Genomic DNA, 10,376 nt, shown 5'->3' with positions numbered 1-10,376 from the left:
TAAATTAACATAGAATGCTAGGAGAATTTAATGTTATTTGGCTTATTGGAAACCCAATAAGCTCTGGGATTCCAGTGCTGACTGTGGAGGAAGAGCTTTCTCAAAAGACTATGAGGGACACTTCTCCATCTGCCTTCCTAGGGCACTGCTTCCCAGCATGATGCTAAAGATGGGGTGAGAGGCTGGCGGATGGCAGCCCAGGTGGGAGGACAAATCAATGAGACGCACCACAAAGGATTTTCCATGTACTCTTTCTGACCCCTTCAGGCTTTTCATGGGCTAATTGGAGGTTAGGTATGACCGAACACACACATATCCCAAGGCTTCTGCTAAATTGGAGTGTAGGTTAAAATTTTATAGAGTTTGAGACCAGTTTGAGCAAGAAGGAGACCCTGTCTCTTCTAAAAATAGAAAAAAACTAGCTGGGGGTTGTGGTGGGCACCTATAGTCCCAGTTACTTGAGAGGTGGAGGCAAAAGGATCACTTGAGTCCCAGACTCTGAGGTTGCTATGAGCTATGATACCATGGTACTCTACTCAGGGTGGTGGACTGAGATTCTACCTCAAAAAAATAATAAGTTTTTTTTTTTTTAAAATCAGAGGACAAAATCTTATCAGGGCCCTGGAAGTTGTCTCTCTGCACTGGTTTGTCTCAATGCTACATTATTTTCAGAAGCAGCAAGAGTTATAAGACTGACTATACCACATACAGGCTGGCCCATCCTGTGACTAAGAATTTGGAAGCATTAAGTCCTTTATTTTGGATCTATGGTATCTGGGGGCAGACTTTTAAATACTTCTCCCAGAACAGAGTTGGGGTGTCCAGAGGGTGGAGGGTTGCAAATAATGAGAAGGAGTGAAAATAGATGGTGATTCTCACAGTGTGGTCTCCCCACTTCCTTGCAGACAAATCGCTTGAAATCCTTTTTTAAAAATACAGTTTCCCATGATTCACTTTAGCCAAAAGAATTCCTATTTCTAGGGGTAGAGCTCAGGAGTGTGAATTTTTAATAAGTTTTGCAAGAAGCCACAATGATCTTGAAAGTTTGAGAATATTTCTCCTAGGGCTGAAGATAAAGGAAGGAAGCACAAGGGAATGAACAGTAGTCCTGAAGGAGAAAGGATAAGAGGCCGCCAACCAGTGGGCTCGGCAGAAAAACAATCAGTTATGTAAAAATGGCACATGTGACATACTGTCAAATGCAAAATAGTGTATATGGGATAATACATTTTATATGTATATATGCATGGAAAGATATCTTAATTTAAATTCATTTATTTAAAGATTATTCATTGGATTAAAAGGTGTGAGTAAGACTGACAGGGTCCTATGTTCACAGTCTAGTCTGCATACACATACGTATGTATATATATCATTGTTAGCACATTATAGATACAAGAATTTTATTGCTTATATGGATTTTTCTAATTTTTCTGTATTTAACATGCATATATTTCATATTAAAAATAATAGAAAATGAACATAAGCTCTCCACTTATACATACACATATGCCTTTGGTTTAATGAATCAGATTTCTTGCAGGTACATAACTTTTTTTAACTGAACAACTCAACTTTTTTTACACTGGTTTCTTCTGATCATGGCCCACACTTTCTTTTTCTTTATATCCAACTCATCAGTCTTATTCTACCTATCCTTGTGGGAAGAAAAGTTAAGTTCTTTTAATTCATTACCCATATACTCTGTATGGGCATATAAACACCCGCTTTCGTAAGTATTGTTCATGACTATCTTTCCTGTCGTCTCCTCTCATAAACATTATGGGTAATGTCTTCCGTGATGATGCTTTTTTCCTAGTTCAGACTACATTGTAAACAAGTGAGTAATGATTATTGGTAAAGAAATTCTTGGAATCAGTGATAATACTTCTCACCGTATTGCAGGTAGGTTGGTAGTGTGTGAGTACACCCTGTGATTTAGGTACGATTCTGGCAAGTACTTTTCCCAAGACCAAGCAAAACTGGACAAGAACTGAAGTCATTCAATTGACTTTAATACGGAAGTACCTTGAACTCAGTTGTACTCCCTAGGGGCAGAGAGCTTGCTGGGTGAAGGGGAAGATGCAAGATGCATTCCTTTCCTTCTGCTGACCAGACTTGGCTTCAGGACTTTCTTCTGTTTTGTACATGTAGCTCTACCAATCCTCATAATTTTAAAAGCTGCAGGAAGAATGAACAGGTTCAATGTATTATTTTTAAATTCAACTTTATTATGAGCCTGAGACCCACAGAGGCTTATTGGGCAAATGTTCAGTTATTCCTGATGATGCAAATTGAGACATGAGAAGCATGAGCGTGTTTTCTTTCCTTTTTTCCTTCTTTTGGTCTTAGCAAAGCCACAGAAACTCTAGATTATTATGTTTTAATATATTTTCAACATCTTTCTAGGTTCCAAGTATCTTTGCTTGATTTCCTCAGAGCAGACTCAATTCCTTATGCATTTCTAGTGTTAAGTAGCAGCCCACACTCAAGCACACGGTTAGCCTTATGTTTCTTCTGGACAAGTGTGAGGGCTTAGAACTGTAGGGGGGAGTGAGCGGAAAGAGGGGTAAAGTTCTCTTGGGGCCTCCTCCCACACTCCGTGATCTCTTTTAAGCTACTACTGCGTGGGGAACGAGAGTGAGAACATTGCTGAGGCATAACCAGGGTTGTGTATGTGCCTATGGGAGTTGTAACCTCACTTTAGTGTTGCTTTCGCCGGAAGCCAAAGAGGCCATGGTGTATGAATCTAAAGAATAGCATTCTGTTGCTTAACCCATTTCTCAGCCAAAGCCATTGAGGTCTCTTTTGATGAACATCTGGAGCCCTGCTCCATATGCATATTGGAGGCTTGGCAAGTGCTGTTGACCCTGATGCAATTTGGAAGTTATAGATTCATAAGAGCAGCTGTGTGTCTTAACAACATTCCTTCTAGCTTCCTAGTAGAAGTAGAGCTGTGTCCAAAATAACATGGAAATTCTGATTTGGCATCTATGTTTTTTTCAATTTAACATTCCACATCTGGATTTTTAAAAAAGCCATTGGGTGGCGCCTGTGGCTGAGGGAGTAGGGCACTGGCCCCATATACTGAGGGTGTGGGGTTCCAATCCAGCCCTGGCCAAACTGCAACAAAAAAATAGCCCGGGCGTTGTGGTGGGCACCTGTAGTCCCAGCTACTTGGGAGGCCGAGGCAGGAGAATCACCTAAGCCCAAGAGCTGGAGGTTGCTGTGAGCTGTGATGCCATGGTACTCTACCAAGGGAGACAAAGTGAGACTCTGTCTCAAAAAAAAAAAAAAAAGCCATCTAGTTGCCTGGCTATTGGAATTTTCATTGTGATTTTTGATACTTTCCTGGAACCTCCAAAACTTGTGAACTCAGACCATTTACATTTTTAGGGAGGTTTTACTGTTGCCTTTGAGAAAGCATCATGCAGAAGGCAGCCTGGTAGAACAGATGGACACCTGAGTGTGCCGATTAACCAAAGAAAAGAAATGCCCCTCCCCCCACTCTTAGAGATAATCCTGAAACACTTTATTTATTTGTTATATGCATACTTAACTGTTAAAAATGCTGATGACATGACCATAAAACTGATGTGGTCCTTGACTTTAAGGAATAGAAGATGGGGAAAGGATCTGCAAATTAGCAAGTGCAACAGAGTGCTGTGTATGCCCACAGAAGTACCTATAGGACACAGGGTGGCTGAGGAAGAGGAATAAAGCGACAGGGGTGGAGATGAGAGAGGAGGAAGAGGGAAAAGACATCATGAGAAAAGTAGGTCTTCACGAAGTTAGTGAAAAGGTGGGGCAACCCAGGCAGAAGCAGAAAAATAAAAATTTCAAAGCACCTAGTGGTTCTGTAGAGTGGTCTCACCAAAGAGTGGGATGCAGGTGGTAGAAGAGTCAAGAGCAGCCACCTGCAGAGAGTTGGGGCTTCATCCTTCTGGTCATGCTGTGCTTTGCTATTACACATTCTTTAGGCATCAGCACCTCGGGTTGCTGCTGCTCTTTAATCAGTTAATGCTCAATTTCATGACCAAAAACTACTTAATGAAAAAAGAAGATGAGAAAACTTCCACATTTATGGAATTAGTAGATATTAAAAAAGATAGGTATGCCAGAAAAGTCACAAAATCTGAATACTGATGATGGAGTATACATTGATGCATTTTGCTTAATATCTTATACATATGTGTCAAAAGCCACGAAATTTCTTAATTTATGGTCCATCTCATTGTTGGAAATTAGTTTTTTTTATTTGCATAAATTTATGGGGTACAAGTGAATTTTGTTACATGTATGTAATACATAGTGCTCAAGTTGGATATTTAGTCTATCACCTGAGTACATTTTGTAGTTACCTTACTCTGCTATCCAATGTTGAATTTTTTCTTTCTAACTGTATGTTTGTACCCTCTATTTCTCTTCATCCTCCCTCTCTCCTCCTCTACTTATCCTTCCCACTCTCTGCTTCCACATGATCACATTTTTTTGGGTCCCACATACAAGCAAGAACATGCAATATTTGTCTCTGTGTGCCTGGTTCATTTCACTTGAGACTACGACCTGCAGTTCCATCTACACTGCTGCAAATGACATGATCTCATGTATGGCCAAACAGTATTCCATTGTGTGTTGATCCCATATTTTTCTTTGTCTGTTCATCTGTTCTTGGGTCTGAGTTGACTTTCTATCTTTGCTATTGTGAATAGTGTTAGAACAAACACGCACATGCAGTTGTCCTTTTGATACATTGATTTCTTTTCCCTTGGGTAGATGCCCAGTAGTGGGATTGCTGGACCAAGTAGTTCCTTGAGAAACCTCCATACTGTTTTCCACAGTGGCTGTACTAGTTGATATACCCATGAATAGTGTGTGAGAGTTCCTGTCTCATTGCATCCTGGCCAACATTCGTTACCTTTTGTCTTTTTATTAATAACCATCCTGACTGGTATAAGATGATACCTCATTGTGGTTTTAATTTGCATTTCTCTGATGATTAGTGATGCTGGGCATTTTTTCATATGCCTGTTAGCTTTTTGTAGGTCTTTTTTTGAGCAATGTCTATTCACGTCCTTTCCTCACTTTTTAATGGGATTATTTCTTTCTTTTCTATTGAGTGATTTGGGTTTCTGGTATTTCTGGATAATCTCTCTTGGATGAATAGTTTATAAATATCTTCTCCTACTTTCAATAGATTGTCTTTTTAGTGTTAATTATTTATTTTGTAGTGCAGAAGGCTTTTTGTCAAGTTAAGTCCCATTTGGCCATTTTTGTTTCTGTTGCCTGTGCTTTTAAGGTCTTAGTCATAAATTCTTTACCTAGACCAATGTCCAGAGGAGTTTCCCCTAGATTTCTAATTTTTAATAATATTTTTATAGCTTCAGTTCTTATGTTTAAGGCTTTAATCCATTTTGAATTTATTTTTGCATATGGTGAGAGATAGGGAGAAGTTTCATTCTTCTGTACGTAGTTTTACAATTTTCCCAGCACCATTTATTGAAGAGGGTGTCCTTTCCCTAATGTAAGTTGTTGTTGGCTTTGTTAAAGATCAATTCGCTGCAAATATGTAGCTTTATTTCAGGGTTCCCTGTTATGTTCCGTTGTGTCTATTTTTACATGAATATCATAATGTTTGGGTTACTTGCAAACATTGTAACATATTATGACGTCAGGTAACGTGACACCTATTCTTTTTGTTTAGGATCGCTTTCACTATTTGGACTCTTTTTTGCTTCCATTTGAATTTTAGGATTTTTTTTCTAATTCTGTAAAGAATGACATTGGTATTTGATAAGGATTGCATTGAATTTATAGGTTGCTTTAGTTAATATGGTCATTTTAATGCTATTACTTTAGGATATGAGTATGGATGTCTTTCCATTTGTTTCTGTCATTGTCAATTTCTTTCATCAGTATTTTGTAGTTTTCTTTACAGAGATCTTTCACTTTCTTGGTAAAATTTATTCCTAGGTAAATATTTATTCCTAACTCTCAGTGTGGAGCAGATACCCTGAGAATATTGTTGACTCTTCCACCTCTTCAGAACCTCTGGGCTTGCAGAGGTGACCCACCTTCTATAGTAAGGGGTAGCAGTTCTATTAGGCTAGAAGGTGCTGTAGAAATCTTACCCTGTCATGGGTATCATCTCAGACCTGCACCTATCTCCTCTCCTGCCTGCCAAGCCAATAACTAGGGTTAGGCCCCAGTATACCATGAATAAGGTTATATTGGGCCTGATAAGTTTAGAAAGAGACTTTATTATCAAAGAATTGCAATAATTAGCCAGTGTGTATTGCTAGGATACAGGGGATTGGATTTTGACAGTTCATTTTTTTTTTTTTTGGTTGCTATTGTAAATAAAATTGCCTTCTTGAATTCTTTCTTGGCTGTGATCATTATCTCTAGGTAGAGATGCTATTAATTTTTTGTATGTTGATTTTGTATCCTGTAACTTGACTGAATTCATTTATCAAATCTAAGGATGTTTTTGGTACAGTCTTCTGGCTTTTCTAGATATAAGATCATACCATCAGCAAACAGGGACAATTTTGAGGGGGCTTCCTTTTTTGTAATTTTGATGTCTTTTATTTCTTTCTCTTGCTGATTTGTCTGACTTGGACTTTCAGTTGGAAATTAATTTTAAAAAATAAAATTAATTCTTAATTTTAAGATAAAATCTGGGACTCAAACTTTCTTGCATAAATTTAAGAACCATGAATGACTGTTGTACCCATCCATGAAGTAGAGATTAGAAAAACTGTGCCTTCTTGTTTGGGGAGCTATAAGGAATCCTGCCACACAAACTCATGTAGTTTGAATTAGAGCTACTTGCATGAAGCAGGTAACCCAAACCAAAGGAATAACATTAAGAGTTGTCTGTATCTGGTAAAACTTCTAGGGTCCCAGCAGAAGGAAAGTAGAAACTGCCTGATAAGGGCATCTCCACACCTGAATGTTCTGGGATGTTAACAGTAAATAACTCCAGTGAAGATGAGCTCACAGTAAAAAAGTTACAAACTTCCAGGCTTTCAGGCCCCCACCTGTAAGGAGCATAATTGACCAAGATCCCAGTGTTGTATTCTGAAGTCCATCACTGTGTTTGTGCTGAAATTATAAACTTCTGTGCTTCCCATGGACTGCTCCTAGCCAATGACTGACAGTGCTCGGGAGACTGAGGCAGCCCCTTCCTGGGAGAGAAATGCAGGCCTCTTTCAACAGCTATCCTTAGTGTGCAGATTCTCTGGAGGCTTTCCTGAAACTTCTGTGTGGTCTGTGTGGCAGTGGGTGCTCCCCGTCACTCTTCCTTCCCTCTGTCACTCAGGGTTAGACTTGCATAATGGTCTAATGGCTCTCGCCGCTCCTCCTTATTTTTATCTCACAGATATTTCCCCTAATAAAATCCTTCCATGTTTAATCTCATTTTGGCATTTGATTTTCAGAGGAAACAGGCTATAAACTGGGAATTTTGGACTGGCTTTTCCACCAAACACAGTCCTGACTAGTGGATGAGTATAGACCTAATTGTTAGAGTCAGAGAGTTCCAGGGATATTTGAAGGTTCCATCAAAACAGATATATTAGCAAAGGTTAGGCACTTGGTGGGAAAATATGGAATACTGAAACATGGGATGGGGACATATGGATGGTACCCTGAGGATACTGTTGATTCTTCAGCCTTCTCAGACCCTCTGGGCTTGCAGAAGTGGCCCACCTTCTATAGTAAGAGCTAGCAGTTCTACTAGGATAGAGGGTACTGTAGAAATCTCACCATGTCACAGGTACCATCTCAGACCTGCACTCACCTCTTCTCCTGTCTGCCAAGCCAATAACTAGGGTTAAGCCTCAGTATACCATGAATAAGGTCATGCTAGGCCTGGTAAGTTTAGAGAGACTTGATGACAAAAGAATTGCAATAATTGCCAGTGTGTATTGGTAGGAGACAGGGGAATATTCCTGGGTTTAGATTTTGAGGGTGTTTGACCAAGGAGGCTAATTGAAAAAGCAAGACTTCATTGACATAAGGGTGCCTTATTGAGAAATGAGGTTTAATGAGGCCTGGCAAAGTTGCTGGAAAATGGGCAGATTCATTGCTGGGTGGCTCTTAGAAGCCTAGATAAAACAATGGCCAACAGTCACGAAGTGGAAGTGTCTGAATTGCCCTGGCAGATGGTAGAGGAAGGAATAAAGGGACTGAAGAAGTGGGCATGCTGGGAATGAATATATTATCTGAGACCAGAAGACCCACCAGGGGAATGGTGTTCCATAGGAGGGAACAGAAGATAAATCATTTGCCAAGGCCACAAGGAATGTGGAAAGAGAGGGATAATGGAAAGAGAGAGGCAGTCACTGAGCTAGGTTTGTTGATATTTGTGAGGATGATGGAGCTTGGGGAAGTGAGGAGAGTGATTATATGAAAAGATAAAAGTAAGAGTACAGGATTGGGGGGTTGAGGGCAGTTGGTCCAATAAAAAGTCACAATTCCTTACTCAATTCCTCAGTCTGAGCCAACCTTCAGGTTTGTAGGTAATTGACTGAAGAGGTGACTTGGTACCTACGGGCAAGGATTCTTCGGCATGATAGCAAGTGTATACTATGACAATCCCCTCAGTCCTTCTCCAAGAAGCTTATGATCACTTGGATGTTAGAGAGGGGAATAACTGGTCATGCTTGGGATTAACAGACACTGTGTCTAAGCGGACATTGATACTTGGAGATGCAGTGTCATCATGGCTCACCCTGTTAGAGTGAGAGCTCATGGAGTTCAGGAAATAAATAGGATCCTGAAGAACCCACCCAGAGGCAGTCATTTTTCTGGTTCCTGAATGCACAATTGGAAAAGATGTGTTTGGAAAGATGTGGTAACCCCCACAGAGGTTTCCTGGTCTGTAGAATTAGAGCAAGCAAAATAGGCCAGTTGGAAACTTTTGTAATTGTTCTCTCACTCCATCCAAGATAATAAATACAAAAATACATTTTTGGGTGAGAGGATGGTGGAGATTAATGCCATTATTAAAGGCATAAAAGATGCAGGAATACCCCTGTTTAATGTACCTGTCTGGTCCCTTTTGAAGCTGGGCAGATTCTGGTAGTCCTGAAGGCTGCCATAGACTTAACCAAATTGCAGCCCAGACAAAGTGCAGCTGCTGTCCCAGATGTTATATCACCCCTAGAGCAGATCAGTAAGGCCTCATGCTCATGGTATGCAGCCATTGATTTGCCAAATGTGTTCTTTTCCTTTTCAATTAGGAAAGAATGTCAGAAACAATTTATATCACATGGGATGGGTACCAATATTTGCTTACAATTCTGCCTCAGGTCTGTGTTTTTCCACCGTCTGTTACGGTATAGTCCAAACAGATGTGGATTGCTGGGAGACTCCACAGAATGTCACACTGGTCTATTATATTGACAACATCACAATTCTTGGATAGACTGAGCAAGAGGACCCTAAGATACTGGGTCTTGGGAAAACATATGTGCTCTAGTGGGTGGGAAGATTCAGGGTGAGCCACTTCAGTGAAAATTTTTAGGAATCCAGTGGTCAGGGGCATGTTGGGATATCTCCTCCAAAGCAAAAGGCAATTGCTAATTGTGTTCCCTATAACACACCCACATATACATATGTACACATACACACATGGGAAAGAGCATCTGGTAGGCCACTTTAAGTTCTGGAGACAACACACCTCACATTTATGGATACTTCGCCCACACATGTACCAGGTAACATGGAAGGCTGCCAGCTTCCAGTACAGTTTAGAGCGGGAAAGGACACTGCAAAACCCCTAGGCTGTCATGCAGCATGCTCTGCCTTTGGGTCATACAATCTATCAGATCCTACAGTGTCAAAGGTATCAGTACTTAAAAAAGATGCAATATGGAGTTTATGGTAAATTCCAGCAGTGGAATCATAATGCTGACCTTTGGGATTCTGATCTAGGCCATTTATAGCAGGGAATTATACACCCTTTGAGAAATAGTTCTTGATTTATTACTGGACCATGAAAGAGGTAGAAACCTTGACTGTAGGACTCCAAGTGACCATGCCTCTGAAACTACTATTATTAACTGGGTTCTGTTGGGTCTATTGAACTGTAAAGTCATATGGGCCCTGAAGAAATCTATCATAAGATGGAAATGTTAAATCTGAGACAGGGCCCAGGAATAATCAGGACATGATTAAGCTGCATGAGCAGGTAGCCCAGACCCTCATGTCACCCACCACATTTGACCCAGGGATCCCTTCCCTAGCTTGTACCTATGGCCAAATTTGGTATTACAAATGGCTATTTCAGCTGATCAGCTGAAAGAGGAAAAGGCCATTGTTTTGCTTATGGGTGGCTCAACTTTGTCCTTGGGCACAAACTGAAAGTT

This window comes from Otolemur garnettii, unplaced genomic scaffold (assembly GCF_000181295.1).
Source record: "Otolemur garnettii isolate 467f Iridium unplaced genomic scaffold, OtoGar3 scaffold00013, whole genome shotgun sequence".
NCBI classification, from domain to species: domain Eukaryota; kingdom Metazoa; phylum Chordata; class Mammalia; order Primates; family Galagidae; genus Otolemur; species Otolemur garnettii.
The sequence above is the reverse complement of the archived record's forward strand: the minus strand, read 5'-3'. Positions refer to the sequence as shown.